The 18,575-nt window shown below is 44.7% G+C and overlaps 1 protein-coding gene across 10 annotated transcripts in view; it reads right to left on the bottom strand.

Moving 5' to 3' along the window:
* The window catches only part of LOC115191781 (GRB2-associated-binding protein 1-like), a 68,236-nt gene that overhangs the window by 36,926 nt on the left and 12,735 nt on the right, over positions 1-18,575 (bottom strand). The window contains exon 1 of one of the 10 annotated variants that reach the window (XM_029749706.1): positions 1,866-2,149. The exons of the other annotated variants lie outside the window; for them this stretch is intronic. The gene's annotated coding sequence lies outside the window, so the exon portion shown is untranslated. Of the gene's footprint in view, positions 1-1,865; positions 2,150-18,575 lie in introns of those variants that run through there. 10 annotated transcript variants of the gene reach the window in all.

Consider the following 18,575-nt stretch of genomic DNA (forward strand, 5'->3'; position numbering starts at 1 on the left):
GTCTGAGGTCATTAGGTAACGCTGTCTCCAGGAAAACCACCATAGAACCATAGATTGATTGCCCCATAGCCCTAACACAACCCCTCTAGAGAGTCAGTCCCTAGTTCCCATCTCCAGCACCTGAGCTGATATGTGAGCCAGCAGCAGGCTTGATGAAGGTGGAGACACAGGGGTGAGGAGGCCACACACTTACATTACACAGCCCTTGGCTAATATGAATCATGGAGATTCCCCCTCAATTCCTGTGTGTGTTTAAGCAAAATAGAGGGAAAAAGGAGAGAGAAAAATAAAGTCATACTGGTAAGGAAAGACATGTAGGAGGAATGGGCTGAGGAGCACCCGTGACCTATTACAGCGACCTTGTAAACAACAACAACCAAGCCAGGTGTAGGCTAACACCAGAGGGGTATACTACCAAGCAAGACCAATGAGTTAGCCAGCTAACTTTGATAAACAACCAGAAAGTTGAACTTAGATATGCGTTTTTGGCTGTTGAGTTTAAGTAGACCACGCCCATTTCAAGCTTATTTAAAAAAAAAAAAGTTTTTTCCAGAATATTTAGGCACGCTAGCAGGCTAACTCCTTGAGCCTGCGTTGCAGTATATATAGACCCGCATCCTCACGCTGTTTATCAACAGAGTCTAGCTCTTACTCCAGAGCGAGAGAGAGAGAGAGCTCATCCTGCTGGGGAATAGGACTACAAAACTAAGATCACATCCAACTCCTCTCTCAGTGCTCTATTCATTTCTTCCTACACTGGTCAGTAACACAACAGAGATGTACAAATAGCCAGGGGACAAGATTTGAGATCTGGACAGGCTCTTCTGAATAAGGGCCAACATCAGAAGGAAAAACAGTGGCCAGTCCACCTAATGTCGTCATCATATACTGTGACCTTAAACACTTTCCTCTCCCTGGAAATACACTGGCGAGGACCTACATCTGCCGTGTAACATAAGGAGGATCATCTCTCCTCCTCTCTGTAAGGGAAAGGCCAGCTGTATAAATAGCCTACAGTTTATGCAGAGCACTGCTAACAGCAACAGAAAAAGGCATGGAATCAGCATAAGTCTTCATACACATGAGGTCGCAATAACAATGGAGGAGACAGACTGGAGAACATGGCGACCCAAAACCCCCCCCGACGCAGAGTTCATAAAACGTTTGCTTTGCTGAGACTAAGACTGACTAATGATGATTTCTGCGATGTTGCGAGAGCAGAATTAAAAATGAAACCTAACGGGGAAAAAAGGAGCTCCACTTCTCTCATCTTGTTTTCATATGACGTTAACAATGAAGTGACCAAACAGCCAAGGTACAGTATTCTGCCAAAAAGCCCTACACACAAACAATGGCAAGAGAAGCATCCTCACCTTACAATTCCATGTCCTGTTGAGAGGATGTATCTAAGTGGCGATGCATAGAGGGCATCCCATCTACATAACCTTCCAGTACTGTGCTATAGCTGTATGCATCAGACCCTGAGCTGCACTGGCTGGCTGGATGTGATCACTGTGTATTGATCTACCATGATGAACAAAACAAGCCTCCCCCTCCCTCCCTCCGCCGTCCCACAGTCCCGCTCTTTGATGTGCAGCTGTGAAATTCACACCCAGCGAGGCGCCGTCACCGTCGGACCTCAAATCCCCCAACCGCCCTCTACACTGACAGTCCAAAGAACACAAATCCATGTTTGATAGCCCTGCTATCCAGCCAAACAGTACACACACACACACACACACACACACACACACACACGCTTCTTCAAAGGCTTTCCTGTAGTCTTGGGACAACAAGTGTCCACTACTGGAACAACACATTCTGCATCTTCCTAGTTGAGATAACCGAGGTGCTTTAGTTCTTACCTGTCTGTGGGAGTGTTGGTCAGCTGGGAGGTGTTATCCACAGAGGACCAGTTAGAGGCAGTTCCCCTGTCCACCAGATCCAACTAGCCCAATGTCCCATCTCTGCTGCTGTCCACCTGTCATACTGCCACCCAACGCCGTACTACTGCTGCTGTGACGGCTAGGCTAGGCTAGTACTGTGTGACTGACTGTTACTGACTCTTAAGGCGGAGACAAGAGGAGCTCGAAGTCAGGGGTCAGGCCACAATCATTCATTAGGAAAGGCAGAGAAAGAGAAGGGGAGAGAGAGAATGAGAGGCAGAGGGCGAGTGAGAACAAGGGAGGGCGGGAGATCAAGCCCTGAACAGAAACAGCGGTCCCGTGGGAATGGCCTGGTTTTAGAAACCGAGGACCGTTTTTACCTCCCTTATCAACTGGTTGCGTTTTCTTCACCACCTGCAACCCGAAACCCCCAGCGACAGACAGGGTTGATGGTTGCCAGAGTGGAGAAAAGGATTTCTCCACTCTGGCAACCATCAACCTCCCCACCACATCCCCCAGTATGTATAGCTCCAGTCAGTCCAGGTTAGGCTGCAGAGGCCTAAGGCGGGTAAAGCATTAACTATGAGTGAGTGGGCTTAAACATTAACGTGTTGGTTGATTTCCCATCGTTCACGGCTGAGAGAGCGTGGTGAAGTAACAGTTCTCACACAGCGACCGAACACACAAACACAACCACTGACTGAACAGTAGGTACTAATCCATTTCTCAAATGCCAAACCAAATACACCCCCCCCCCCCGTCTCAATGTTTACCAGGAAACAGGGTCTTTTAGAAGAGAAAAACACGAGAGCGAGAGAGGAGAGAGAGACAAACACACAAGGAAATACCATCCCTTGCTGCTGGAAGTTTCCACTTTGTTGGCATTTTTCTCCTCTTTTTTTAATCTTCCTGGTCATCTGTTCCCGACACACACACACACACACACACACACACACACACACACACACGGCAAAAAGACTTCCTGTTTTGCCTCCGTTGTCACGCGGCAGGGGTCCGTTGGTCAGGGCTAACTATAGATCCCCCCCTCCCCCCCATGGGAGGAGGGAATCCTTTAGGAGAGGGGCCCTGTCCTGAGTGTGAGGGGAACTGGGGATGTCCTGTCCATCCATCCATGTCCCCTTTGGGCCCCCACAACTCCACAAGTGTAGCATTTGGTTGTCTCAATGCAATACCGAGCGGAACGGATTCACACACTGATTACACAGGTTAGATAATATACTGTACAGTGCAGGTTACAAACTCAATACCCCCATTGACATGGACATGCAAGTAAACCTAATGAGATTTAGCTCCCTTGAGAAAGGTCTACTGTTTAGCCCAATGCTACCAGACAGAAAGGCTCTTATTGAGAGTGTTATTACCTGGTGGTATTACCACAGGTACTTCCCAGCTTCCTCTCCTTGTCTTCAAATAATACACGTCGCCTACAACGGCCGCCCTGGAGGAGGCTTCACCTTACATAAGAGCGAGGGCGGATGGCACACTTCCACCTCCCACTTCCTGTCTCCCGTGGTACTGGGTTTTTAGCGGCGGCGGCGGCAAACACTGTCCACACGCAACAGATAAAGAAACAAGCCGCGGACAGACGATCTACAACGTCCAACTTGAAAGAAATGGGCACCATAGGCGCTGAGTGAGGGTAGGTGTTACCCGCCAGACATGGGTGGTCGAACATCATTTCCCCAACAACAAGTAAAAAAAACCTGCATAGCAACAAGAGGAAAACATGGCTACCACTAGTATGCCAACGAAATCTGGGGCAATGTTTTACCTGGTGGTGCCGATTCGGCGTGGAGACGAGTATAGGGAAGCGAAGACAGGAGCGTGGTAGCTAGTCATCCAAGCTGCCAGCCAGCCAGCGTCGAGTCGACCAAGTCTTGTTCCTTTCCTCCCCACCTCCGTCAAGTCTAACACCCTGCTCCAATAACCACTGGCCCACAGGAAGTAGACACAATGGACTGAAAATAACAGAGGCCACCTCCCCTCCACCCACCACCTCCTATTCCCCGCTCAGCCACGGCAGGCTGTTTCCACCGCGAGGAGAGGGGCCTACCCTAGCTTGGCCAGTCGTACAGCGGCGAGGCAGGACAGAAAACACCCTCACCGTCCGCCCCTCGCCAGGATGTGGCAAAATGGAGTCAGGACCTTAGTTCTCCTTAAGTCTGGCCCACAAGGCCTGCTGACAACCTGTTGAGTTTGTTCCGACCTGTTGTCATACGTCGTCATGCAAAGTTCATGACCTTACTAACAGATGGTCAAAAGACTATGATATGCCTTATAGGTCGGGGCTGCACCACTACCCATGAAGGACAGGTTAACTTCTGACAGACACAACCACAGTATGTTGATGAAGCTGATGGAACCAGAGAGAGACAGCACTAATCAGTGGAGCAGCCACACTACAGCAGCAGGCTGTGGGTGGTGGAGACGCCAGCCAGCCAGACACATGACCAGACCTTCTCACTGCCCACTGAGGGTGTGTGTGTGTACGTGCATGCCTGTGTCATGTGGGTTTGAGTCCTTGAGTGTGAATGCTAGGGCCGTGACGATTCCGTGATTTTGGGTAACGATTCATTCTCATGCAAATGACAGTCATGGTCATTTTTTCATTTGTAAAAAAAGGTGCGCTTCTAATGAATCTTCAAGATTGATCTACGACATACTTCCTTAAAGATTTCACTCCCGACCATGTGGTTCTGCTCATAAAATAATGACCAACCTTACCCTCCTCACGGAAAACCATTAAAGTTCAAATCCCCCTCTTCCTAAAATGAATATATTGAGACGATGACAAAATACACACACACACACACGTTTACTGTCCATAATTGTCAGTTACACATTCATAGGATTACTGTGGCAGCCATAGTGAATGCATGCATATGTTTACATGTCTGCGTAAGTGTGTATGCATCTAACGGGGAATCCCTGGCCGGTATACACACACACACACACACACACACACACACACACACACACACACACACACACACACACACACACACACACACACACTCTCCCTCTCTCTCCTGGGTCCCATCCTGAGTGTCTGAAGACAGTGACCAGCAGCAGACACAGGCCGTCTCTAATCCAATCAGAGAGCAGAGCTAACCCAGACTAAATCACATTTACTGCCCCGGGCTGCGTTGATTCAACCATAATCCAATTCCTCTGCTCTATGACTAAGGAGGAGGGAGAGGAAATGGGCCTAAAGTCGCACTGACTATATTTAAAGATAAGGAAATGGAACGGACTCAATGGACAGTCGCAGACATGTGCTTTGTGGATGTGCTTGATGTCGCAAGGGACATCACGTTTTTGTTTCCTCACCAAACCACTAGAGTACACAGTGTACAAAACATTAACAACACCTTCCTAATATTGAGTTGCACCCCCTTTTGCCCTCAGAACAACCTCAATTCATCACAGCATGGACTCTACAAGGTGTCGAAAGCGTTCCACAGGGATAACCAATGTTGACTCCAATGCTTCCCACAGTTGTGTCAAGATGGCTGGAGGTCCTTTGTGTGGTGGACCGTTCTTGATACACAAACTATTGAGCGTGGAAAAACCCAGCAGCGTTGCAGTTCTTGGCACACTCAAAACGTTGTGCCTGGCACCTACTACCACACCCCGTTGAAAGGCACTTACATTTTTTGTCTTGCCCTTTCACCCTCTGAATGGCACACACACACACACACACAATCCATGTCTCAAGGTTTAAAAATCCTTATTTAACCTGTCTCCTCCCCTTCATCTACACTGATTGAAGTGGATTTAACAAGTGACATCAATAATGGATCATAGATTTCACCTGGTCAGTCTGTCATGGAAAGAGCAGGTGTTTTGTACACTCAGTGTAAAATGAGTATTTACAAATGATTTGGTTCAAAGAAATATAGCAACCAACACGACTGCAATACTTGACCTTCTATTATCAAACTATTTATACTCCTTATGGGGGCTAAAAGCTCTCACACACTACTTGCAAATGTGAACACTTCAATAAGTGCAACTAAAGTAAGCAGTGAGAAGCAGTTTATTTTAAATCAAGTTATACCACACCTGTCTCCTCCTACAAGACAGGTATATCCCTTTGAGGATCATAATCCTGCTGTTTCTATAGTGACTCCAGTCACATGACGTGCCTGTGCGTTTCCCCTCTAAGAAGCGTAAAAAGGTGTTGGGCCTGTTGAGGCATGTTGTTCTGACAGCAAGGAGAGACACCTCCCCCTCTCCACCAGTCCCTAGGAACCCTGCTTCACTATCGATTGAAGGGGACTGTCTGTGAGCATATGCATAGTGCGTCTGTGTGTGTGATTGGAGCCACCAGGCAGCAGAGGCAGCAGCAGGAGGAGAAATGTGAACCATTTCCCAAGTCAGGCCTAACGCAAGCAGCCCCAAAACAATGTCAGCAATTTCTCAAATAGTTTTCTAGATGTTTCTGGGCCCTTTTTACAGAGGACGGGGGTTGACTTGCGCCTCCTCAGGCCCAAGAGGCTTGTACACACGGGGGTGTGACTAAGTGCTATGGCGTGTGCAACGAGTTAGGTTATCAATTGTGAGAAAGGACCCGTAAGTAAGCATTTCACTGTTAGTCTACACCTGTTATTTACAAAGCATGTGAAAATAAAAGTGTGTCTGTGTGTGTTCCTGACTGGGATGTGCGTGTGTGTGTGCGCACGTCTGTCAGTGTGTGTGTGCCAGTTCGTGTATGCGTTCCTGAGAACTGTGTCATGTGTCTCTCCTGTTAAACTCTGCACACCACAGCTGAGAGCCTGCAGGGGGTTTCAGTTCCTTAAATGGGGTAAACACCACTGTGTTCATGGAAAGAACAGCAACCACCCCACTTCCTACTCCTGAAGCAGTTCTCTGGAACTATTGACATGCTACTCTGTTAACACCAGCGGTGCAGCATTCAGGAGTGCAACCGTTCATAACACTGCAGATGTGAGAAACTACGGGCACAACTACATTGCATGAGGTTAGCACTGTTTTACATGGAATGATACCTTTTCCAAGCATAATGTATTTGACAGTGGTGGAGCGCAACAGTTCACTGTAGATTCAAGACATTAAGGCACAACTAGGACTCTACTGGTATCCGGAGAACCTCATGGAGCAGACAGTGACTAACAGAGCAAAGACACCTTGATGGACAATGAGAAGACAGGAGTAGAGAACTGTGCGGCTGTCTATGTGGTTTACAGTGGTCAAGACAGACAGCATAACAGTTTGCTTACACTGCTGCCACAGACAAGACTCTCTCCGGACTAACCAATCCAAATGGGATTGTTTTTTTGTCTGCGTCTCCTCTCCAGTGATCCGTCAAGATAACCCCACCGCCCTCCATGACCACAGCAACCCTCTCTCCTCCCTACTCCTATCCCACTCCATCAACCCACTACTAAATGTCTCCATCCCTCTATACAACAGAGCCAGCCAGTCTCTCGTTCTCTTAACGGCATGAGCCGTAGCAGCAGCACCACCAAATAAAGCAGCGGCCCAGCCCCAGGCCTTTACTCCATCCATAACATTACTCTGTTTTGGCCAGGACAGAGGGTTTCCGTGAACCCAGAGGACATAAACTTTAATAATCTAAAATAATGAAAGCCAATGGCCCGTAGGCTATATAGAGATTTACAGTGAGGCTGCTGTGTATGTTCCCATAGATTGAACAAGGCTAGTCTATTGACAGCCTACTGTGTTACAGCAGCAATTTTACCCAAGTCACTAGAATGTCTTACAACACACTATATTACGCTCTGCCACATAACAATGGGCTGGTTTTTGTGTTCTAAATGACCATTTTTACATCAGTATTGTGACACAATTTTGTTGTTTACATTTGTTTGCGTCTGAGAGGAATTGTCGGGAAGTGAGAGTGGAGGCAAGCACACACACACACACACACACACACACACACACACACACACACACACACACACACACACACAGCCAATAAGCCTGGTTGCCTAGTCTTCTCTATTACAGAGCCTTCAGAAAGTATTCTTACCCCTTAACTTATTCCACATTTTGTAGTGTTACAGCCTGAATTCAAAATATCTACACACAATACCACATAATGACAAAGTGAAAAATATATATTTTTTACATTTTTGCAAATATATTGAAAATGAAGTACCTCATTCACACACCTGAGCAAATATTTTGTATAAGCACCTTTGGCAGTACAGCTTTGTGTCTTTCTGGGTAAGTCTCTAAGAGCTTTCCACACCTGGATTGTACAACATTTTACTCATTATTATTTTGAAAACTCTTCAAGCTTAGTCAAATTGGTTGTTGATCATTGCTAGACAACCATTTCTAGGTCTTGCCATAGATTTTAAAGTAGATTTAAGTCAAAACTGTAACTCGGCCTTGCAGGAACCTTCACTGTCTTCTTGGTAAGCAACTAGTGTAGATTTGGTCTTGTGTTTTAGGTTATTGTCCAGCTGAATGGGAGATTGTTTTCTACTAGACACTGGTGAATTAAACAACCAGGTTTTCCCCGAGGATTTTGCCTGTGCTTAGCCCCATTACGTTTTTATTTTTTTATCCTGAAAAACTCCCCAGTCATTAAAAATTACACGAATACCCATAACATGATGCAACCAACACTATGCTTGAAAATATGGAGTGTGATCCTCAATAATACGTTGTATTTGCCCCAAACATAACACTTTTTATTCAGGACAAAAAGTTTTTTTGCAGTGTTAATTTAGTGAGTGCCTTGTTGCAAACCGAAAGCATGTTTTGGAATATTTTTATTCTGTACAGGCTTCCTTTTCACTCTCAATTAGGTTAGTATTGTGGAGTAACTACAATCCTCAGTTTTCTCCTATCACAACCATTAAACTCTGTTTTAAAAGTCCCCATCGGCCTCATTGTGAAATCCCTGAGCGGTTTCCTTCCTCTCCGGCAACTAAGTTAAGAAGGATGCCTGTATCTTTAGGGAGGAGGTCAGAGACAACAACATTCACATTGACGGGGCGGTAGCGGGTTCGAGAGTTTCAAGTTCCTTGTTGTCCACATCAAACTATCATGGTCCAAGCTAGGGTTGCACATTTTGGGGAATATTCAAAAGTTGGAAACTTTGCATATTTCTGTAAATTCCTATGCAAATTAATATTAATACCATTTAAATGTAGATGTTTTTGCATTGGATATATTTACCATATCATATGGAGACAGAAACAAACATTTTACCTTATCATAAGTAGACAATCATTTGCAATTAAATCATTCCAAAATAAATTTTAAAAAACAATTTAGTTACGAATTTAACTTTAAATGAGTTGACTCTTCATATGGGATGATTTCACTGAACAACAAAAAGGGAATATTGAATGATCCCAATGATCCATCGTATCGCTCAAAAACATTTTCAACATACATCTGTAAAATGATAGTTTCTAGACTAAAGCTTTGCTTGTCTTTCTCTCAGGCTTCCATGTCTTCTCCCTGGACGACCTCAATGTCCACCTCTTGAACATCAGACTCTGAGGCCTCATCTTCAATGTCACTTTCCAACCTTGTTGAGGACAGCTCGTCAGGCTCAAAAAGCCTCATATTTGCCCGGATGGCCACCAATTTTTCAACCATTGTATTGGTCAGCATGTTGCGTGCTTTGGTGTGTGTATTCCCAAATAAGGACCAGTTGCACTCTGAGGTGGCTAACTTTGGTGGGATTTGGAGAATGGAGGCAACAAGGGAAAGAGCCGCAGATCCATAAAGTACCTTCCACCAGGTGGCTGATGTGTTGGCATGACTGCCATATTTCGTCTCCATCCCAAAGCCCTTGCTTGAAAGTGTACTTCGCCAGACTGCCAAGAACCTTACCCTCATCCAGGCCAAGGTGGCGAGACACAGTAGTGATGACACCATAGGCCTTGTTGATCTCTGCACCAGACAGGATGCTATTGCCAGCATACTTGAGGTCCAACATGTACACTATGGCTTCAGGCAGAGGTCTTCACGCTTTTTGATGTATTTCAGAACTGCAGTTAGCTCTGCTTGGAGCAACAGTGAAGTGGGGAGGGCAGTACAGATTTATTCTCTTACATCTGCAGCAGTCTGAACATCAGACAGGATGGCATTGTCGCTCTCAATCCGTGCAATGGCAGCTGCTATAGGTTTCAGGCTGCTGACCAATTTCTCCCAAAATACATCATCCAGGAGGATCCTGATGGGGCTGTCCATATCAACAGACTGTGATAAGGCCATTTTCTTAGAGAGACGACTCCTCCTCCAGGAGACTGTCAAACATGATGACAACACCACCCCAACGAATGTTGCTGAGCAGCTTCAATGTGGTGCTCTTATTCTTCTCACTTTGCTTGGTGAGGTAGATTGCTGCTATAACTTGATGACCCTTCACATACCTAACAACTTCCTTGCCTCTCTTGTAGAGTGTATCCATTGTTTTCAGTGCCATGATGTCCTTGAGGAGCAGATTCAATGCATGAACAGCACAGCCAATGGGTGTGATATGAGGGTAGGACTCCTCCACTTTAGACCAAGCAGCCTTCATGTTTGCAGCATTGTATGTCACCAGTGCAAATATCTTCTGTGGTCCTTGGTCATTGATGACTGCCTTCAGCTCATCTGCAATGCAGAGACCGGTGTGTCTGTGCTCTTGTAGAATACTGGTTGAGGGGTGGACATGACGTAGTTAATTATTCCTTGCCCAAGAACATTCGGCCACCCATCAGAGATGATTGCAATACGGTCTGCTTTCTCTATGACTTGCTTGACCTTCACCTGAACTCCACATCCAGCAAATGAGTAGAAAAAGCATGTCTGGTTGGAGGGGTGTATGGTGGGGAAAGAATATTCATAAATCTCTTCCAATACACATTGCCTGTGAGCATCAGAGGTGAACCAGTTGCATACACAGCTCGAGCAAGACATTCATCAGCATTTCTCTGACTACGTTCCTCCATTGAGTCAAAAAAACTTCTGATTCCAGGAAGACCATGAGCTGTTGCTATCGATAAGGTACGGTCTGATTCATCATGTTCACCTCAAATAGAAGTAAAGGGACTTTTTGTTGTTGTTGTTGCTTGTTGTGAGCGGTGAGGGAACTTTATGCACTTGGCCAGATGATTCTGCATCTTTGGTTGCATTCTTCACATATGATTTGGCACAGTATTTGCAAATGTACACAGCTTTTCCTTCTACATTAGCTGCGGTGAAATGTCTCCACACATCAGATCGTGCCCATGGCATTTTCCTGTAAATATTAGACAAAAATTAGTAAAAAAATACAATTCTACATACAGTAGTTAAGCAGTTTAATCTAACAACTCCTTTGTAAGATAAATGTTTTAAAATGAAACGTGTATGGACACAGGTGAATTAACACTCCTCAGTTAGCAGGCTCAAGCAAGCTAAAACCCACATGGTAGCAAAAACTAACTAGAAGAAATTGTTAACAAGTATGAAATTATTTAAACACACTTTGCTGTAGGCTACTATTTACTAGTTAACAAAAAATCACGTCATAAAATATATTCACCCCAGTATCGTATATTCACCCCAGTATCGTAATCAAAACCAGAAAGCATGTAGTGGGCTCAATAGCATCTCATTAGTGTGCAAGATCTTGAGAATCAGCTGTACATGTGATGGAAGAATGCACTGTGCGTGCATGCAGAGGGTTGCAATTCCATTGAATTGGCGATAGTTTAACCAAAATATGCCACAAGACCTAGAATTGCCTTGTGTATCCCACAAAAAAGGTTCACTTATAAGCTAACTTTTTTTATGAATTTAAGCAAAATTCCAGGGCTTAACTTCCAATGGAACATTTACCGGCAAATTTCCGACACTTTGCAACCCTAGTCCAAACACACCAAGACAATCGTGAAGAGGGCACAACACATTTTCCCCCTCAGGAGACAGAAAAGATTTGGCATGGGTCACTAGATCCTCAAAAAGTTCTACAGCTGCACCATCAAGTGCATCCTGACCAGTTGCATCACCGCCTGGCATGGCAACTGCTCAGCATCCGACCTTAAGGCGCTACAGAGGGTAGTGCGTATGGCCCAGTAGATCACTGTGGCCAAGCTTCCTGCCATTCAGGACCTACAGTTGAAGTCGGAAGTTTACATACACCTTAGCCAAATACATTTAAACTCAGTTTCACAATTCCTGACATTTAATCCTAGCAAAAATTCCCTGTCTTAGGTCAGTTAGGATCACCACTTTATTTTAATGTGAAAAGCCAGAATAATAGTAGAGAGAGAATTATTTATTTCAGCTTTAATTTCTTTCATCACATTCCCAGTGGGTCAGAAGTTTACATACACTCATTTAGTATTGGTAGCATTGCCTTTAAATTGTTTAACTTGGGCCAAACATTTTGGGTAGCCTTCCACAAGCTTCCCACAATAAGTTGGGTGAATTTTGGCCCATTCCTCCTGACAGAGCTGGTGTAACTGAGTCAGGATTGTAGGCCTCCTTGCTTGCACACGCTTTTTCAGTTCTGCCCACAGATTTTCTATAGGATTGAGGTCAGGGCTTTGTGATGGCCACTCCAATACCTTGACTCTGTTGTCCTTAAGCCATTTTGCCACAACATTGATAGTATGCTTGGGGTCATTGTCCATTTGCAAGACCCATTTGCGACCAAGCTTTAAACTTCCTGACTGATGTCTTCAGATGTTGCTTCAATATATCCACAATTTTCCTCCCTCATGATGCCATCTATTTTGCGAAGAGCACCAGACCCTCCTGCAGCAAAGCACCCCCACAACATGATCCTGCCACCCGCGTGCTTCACTGTTGGGATGGTGTTCTTCAGCGTGCAAGCCTCCCCCTTTTTCCTCCAAACATAACAATGGTCATTATGGCCAAACAGTTCTATTTTTGTTTCATCAGACTACAGGACATTTCTCAAAAAAGTACCATCTTTGTCCCCATGTGCAGTTGCAAACCCTGGTCTGGCTTTTTTTTTTATGGCGGTTTTGGAGCAGTGGCTTCTTCCTTACTGAGAGGCCTTTCAGGTTATGTCGATATAGGACTCGTTTTACTGTGGATATAGACACTTTTGTTCCTGTTTCCTCCAGCATCTTTACAAGGTCCTTTGCTGTTGTTCTGGGATTGATTTCCACTTTTCGCACCAAAGTATGTTCATCTCCAGGAGACAGAACGCGTCTCCTTCCTGAGTGGTATGACGGCTGCGTGTTCCCATGGTGTTTACACTTGCGTACTATTGTTTGTACAGATGAACGTGGTACCTTCAGGCGTTTGGAAATTGCTCCCAAAGATGAACCAGACTTGTGGAGGTCAACCATTTTTTTCTGAGGTCTTGGCTGATTTCTTTAGATTTTCCAAAGATGTCAAGCAAAGAGGCACTGAGTTTGAAGGTAGGCCATGAAATACATCCACAGTTACACCTCCAATTGACTCAAATGATGTAATTTAGCCTATCAGAAGCTTCTAAAGCCATGACATCATTTTCTGGAATTTTCCAAGCTGTTTAAAGGCACAGTCAACTTAGTGTATGTAAACTTCTCACAAATTGGAATTGTGATACAGTGAATTATATGTGAAATAATATGTCTACACAATTGTTGGAAAATGACTTGTCTCATGCACAAAGTAGATGTCCTAACAGACTTGCCGAAACTATAGTTTGTTAACAAGAAATTTGTGGAGTGGTTGAAAAACGAGTTTTAATCACTTCAACCTAAGTGTACGTAAACTTCCGACTTCAACTGTATATACTAGGCGGTGTCAGAGGAAGGCCCCCAAAAAAATTCAAAGGCTCCAGTCACCCAAGTCATAGACTGTTCTCTCTGCAAGCGGTAACGGATCACCAAGTCTAGGTACAAAAGGCTCCTTAACAGCTTCTACCCACAATTCTACCCCCCCCCCAACAATTCATCTCAAATGGCCACCCGGACTATTTACATTGACACCCCCCCCCTCTTTGTTTTCACACTGCTGTTACTCGCTGTTTATTATCTATGCATTGTCACTTTATCCCTACCTACATGCACAAATTACCTAACCTGTACCCCCTGCACATTGACTCGGTATCGGTACCACCTATATATAGCGTCGGTATTGTTATTTTATTGTTTTACTTTAGTTTATTCAGTAAATATTTTCTTAACTATTTCTTGAACTGCATTGTTGGTTAGCCTCTACGGGCTAGGGGGCAGTATTGAGAATTTTGGAAAAACATATGTGCGCATTTTTAACTGCCTCCTACACCAACTCAGAAGCTAGAATATGCATATTATTGTTTAGGTTTGGATAGAAAACACTCTGAATTTTCTAAAACAGTTTGAATGGTGTCTGTAAGTATAACAAAACTCATATTGCAGGCAAAAACCTGTGAAAAATAGATTTAAAAAAATGAGAATTTTGTGACTGTACTATTTAGTGTCATTGTTTTAAAGATACCACAGTGAGAAAGGATTCAGTTCGCAACTCCTACGGCTTCCACTAGATGTCAACGATCTTTAGAAAGTTGTTGGAAGCATCTGTCATGAATACAGACCGAATTAGAAAGCTTACAAGTTGACACGTCATCACTTCATTTTTTGCGCCTGCGCATGAATCTGAGAAGAGTGTCTTTGTCATTATCGTTTATTCTAGACACTTGATAGGTTGTGTGAAAATATTACCGATGTTTACTGATGTTTCACGTTAAAAATGGACCAAAAGATTAATGCTAAACAACGTTTGACATGTTTAAAACAAACGTAAATAGATTATTTACTAGGTTTTCTTTAGCTTTTCGACGTGACTTTACACTGCCCACCTCATTTTGTGGGAGCCTACTGAACGCTAACTATTTGGACATAAATTATGAACTTTGTCAAAAGAAACCACATTTGTTCTGGACCTGGGATCTCTGGCAGCGCCTTCTGATGGAGATAATCAAAGGTAAGGGGATATTAGAATGTTATTATCGATATTAGATGATGCTAATGCTAACGGTATAGCTTAGCTTAGCTTAGCATATAGCTTATTGTTGTTAGCATAGTACCCAGTTTATGCAAAATGTGATTTCCCAGTAAAGTTATTTTGAGATCTGGCCATTCGGTAGCAATTACGAGATGATAATATATTATTCTTTGAATGACAATATTATAATTTACCAATGTTTTCGAATAGTAATTCCGTGATTTGTAATGCTGGATTCACTGGGTGCATTCGAGCCGGAAAAAATTCTGAATTTCACCGCGACTGTAAATGCTGTTTTTGGATATAAATATGAACTTGATGGAACTAAAAATGCATGTATTGTATAACATAATGTCCTATGAGTGTCATCTGATGCAGATTGTCAAAGGTAAGTGCATAATTCTAGCTAGTTTTCTGTCTGTTGATGCCCTTCTTTGAATTGGCTAAACATTACACGCAGCTATTGTCAATGTACTCTCCTCACATAACCTAACTTTATGCATTCTCCGTAATGCCTCTGAAAATCGGACAGCGTGGTTAGATTTAGGAGATATATCTTTCAAATGGAGGAAAATAGTTGATTATTTGAAATGATTACTCTTGCAGTTTTGAATTCCCCGCCATGGTCACATGACAATGAATCCCAATACCGGGATTAGATCCTGCCCCCTGGCCTCAACAGGTTTTAAGGGCTTGTAAGTAAGCATTTAACACTACACCTGTTGCATCCAACACATGTGACAAATAAAATTTTATTTGACTGAGGGACCTTACAGAGTAGGTTCTCAACAATAAACATCTGTACAAAGGTTGACGTTCATAACATTTATGGCAACCCCCCCCCCCCCAAATCACATGTGTTTGTCAAAACTGCATCTTTAGGAATTCAACACATTCCCTTGACAGGGCTGGGCCGTTCACATGATCAGTGTTCCTTGGCTGCAGAGAGCGAGCAGCAGCCCAGACAATTCCCCTCTTAGTTCTGCCGTGGTCTGTCTCGGCCTGCGAGTGCGTGTCTGGTCTGTACACACACAAGAGAATGACTGAGCGCACAACTCGACAAGCCAAATGGCCATCAGAGTAGTGGTCCAAACCACACACTGGCATAGCGGAGCTGAACACGCAAAACAGACCAAGACAAGGCTACGCCATGTGTTTCGTTATATGTTAAGGAAGTATGACAATGAATGCATGGCCAATGCCAGACCTTTGACTTTTTTTTAACTAGGCAAGTCAGTTAAGAGCAAATTCTTATTTACAACGATAACCTACCCCGGCCAAACCCAGACGACGCTGGGACAATCGTGCACCGCCCTATGAGACTCCCAATCACGGCCAGATGTGATGCAGCCTGGATTATAACCAGGGACTGCAGTGACGCCTCTAGCACTGAGATGCAGTGCCTTAGACCACTGCGCCACATAACCACATGTATGGGCATAACACTGATCAACATAATAGCCTGTTGATTGATAAATTCTAGTTGAAAGAGCAGTATCTGGCTGAGGCGTATCTACTATAAACAACAACAAATCCCTTCCAGACAACCAGCATGTCAGAATACTTACTGAAATGTTGTCCATTACTTTACAAATAAACTGTGGAAGGATCTTTTGTTTTTGGGATGATTGTTGTTCAGCTCCAAACCACGTCACTTTCACTGACCCAACACTTAGAGGCTCCGTCACAGGCTGTACGGTTTCTGAATAGGCTGTACGGTTTCTGAATAGGCTGTACGGTTTCTGAATAGGGGAAGCTGAGTTGATATGTGTTGAAGGAGCAGTAAAGAGCTAAGCTCCAACGGCTGGTGTTTTGAGTTGTGTGAACACCTGCAGCCTGTCAGTCCACCTGGGAACCATAAAGCCTGGGTCTATAGTTGGAAATCCCCAAAATGTCCAGATATGCAGTAGTTAACTCAATAGAATTCCCTCAACAATAAATAAAACAAAAATGCTTACATTCTGCATAGTAGTACTGACCTGGAATTCAATGCCTGATCGACCAGTCCAGTCGCCTAGCCAAATGCCATTGGAACACGAGAGCGAGAGACGAAGTCGGCCCTACAAAATGTCGACGGGTCGAGCACTCAAGCTATTCCACAGGGTTCCGAGACGTACCAGAGAGATATACGGAAATAACGTTGGGAGAGTTCACGGGAATACTGAGAGAGAAGGTGGGAGTTCATCGTCTCGCAGCCACCAATCAGAGGGAGTGTAAACTAGCCCGCTCTCACAACAGGGTCTTCACTGGGAGGGTGTGTGTGTGTGTGTCTCACCCCCCTTCCTCTGGCTGGTAGCCAGGCCAGAGATATAGAGCAGCACCAGAGCAGAGCTCTATAATGCAACCAGGCTGGCCGCAGGACACTCACTGGGGACAGGCTAAGATAGGACTGCCTGCCCCTCTCCCTCTACCTCTTGACTAGACACACATCTCTTTTTCTCTGGTATGAACTCATTTAGATCATGATATTTTTTTTTAAAGAGACAGAACAAGACAAAAAGAGAAAAATAGAGAAAGAGAGCGATAGAGGTAGGGAGGAGTGTATGTCTGTCCGTATGGGCCCGGCTGACTCGCAGTAACCCGAGAAATTACACAGGGCGGCGGCGGGCATTTCACAGCTTGTCTCCAGGGTGCACCCCCCCCCCCTCACCCAAACACACACAGGAATCCTCAAGAGGGGAGATCGGGCCACACAAAGAGGGGCTGGGCCACAGCAGCAGTGGGTCTAGGGGCTGTATGAAGGCCCTGCAGAAGCACAGGTGCATGTACATGTGGCAGAGACGACAGGTGATCCGCCACCGGGGGGGGGGGGAATCACAGTAATATGAGTGACATACTGAAACATGCGCATAATATTAGTTATGTAGAGGTAAAGCCACTTACACACGGTCCGTTGTGATCGACTCTCAACAGTAGACCACTCACATGGATTGATAAAGAGTCAAACAGTCCAGATCTTTGGATCAAACAGTAAAGTCACTAAACACTGAAATGTGAAGGGCACACCCTTTTCTCTCAACGACCCTGAATTACAGTGGCTGTAAAATGTATGAGGTCTGGACATTAAAATGTAGCATTACAGGCTTTATGGCCCAGTTATGCTCATCTAGTTCATGTCTGCGTCCCAAAATGGCACCCTACATAAGTGCACTACTTTTGACATGAGCCCTATGGGTCCTAGTCAAAAAGTAGTGCACTAGATAAGTAATAGGGTGCCGTTTGGGACGTGGCCAAGGCATGCAGAAGGAGGAGGGGAGATGATTTAATGGTAGTTTCTAATGAAGCATGTCTTTTCTATGAGAATGGATTTGGGAAGAGGCTCAACTATAAGCTGACTAAGAGGAGCACTGAGAGACAGGCAGAGTTAACAACCTCTACTGGGTTAAACAGCCCACAGCAGCAGCTCACACCCTGATACACACCCACAAGCTGTGGATTAGGTTAGACCCATGTAGAGGAGTTGTCAGAGAGTGTCAGAGAGTGACAGAGAGAGAGAGAGAGAGAGAGAGAGAGAGAGACACACACACACACACACACACACACACACACCGAGAGAGAGAGAGAGAGACACACACACACACACACAGAGAGAGAGAGAGAGAGAGAGAGAGAGAGAGGACACCATCCACAAACAGCACACCACCTACCGAGAGAGAGGGAGCGAGAGGAGAGAGAACACACACACACCGAGAGAGAGAGCGAGAGAGATGAGAGAGAGAGACCACACACACCTACACACACAGA

Source organism: Salmo trutta, chromosome 4 (assembly GCF_901001165.1).
Source record: "Salmo trutta chromosome 4, fSalTru1.1, whole genome shotgun sequence".
In the NCBI taxonomy this organism is placed as follows: Eukaryota; Metazoa; Chordata; class Actinopteri; order Salmoniformes; family Salmonidae; genus Salmo; species Salmo trutta.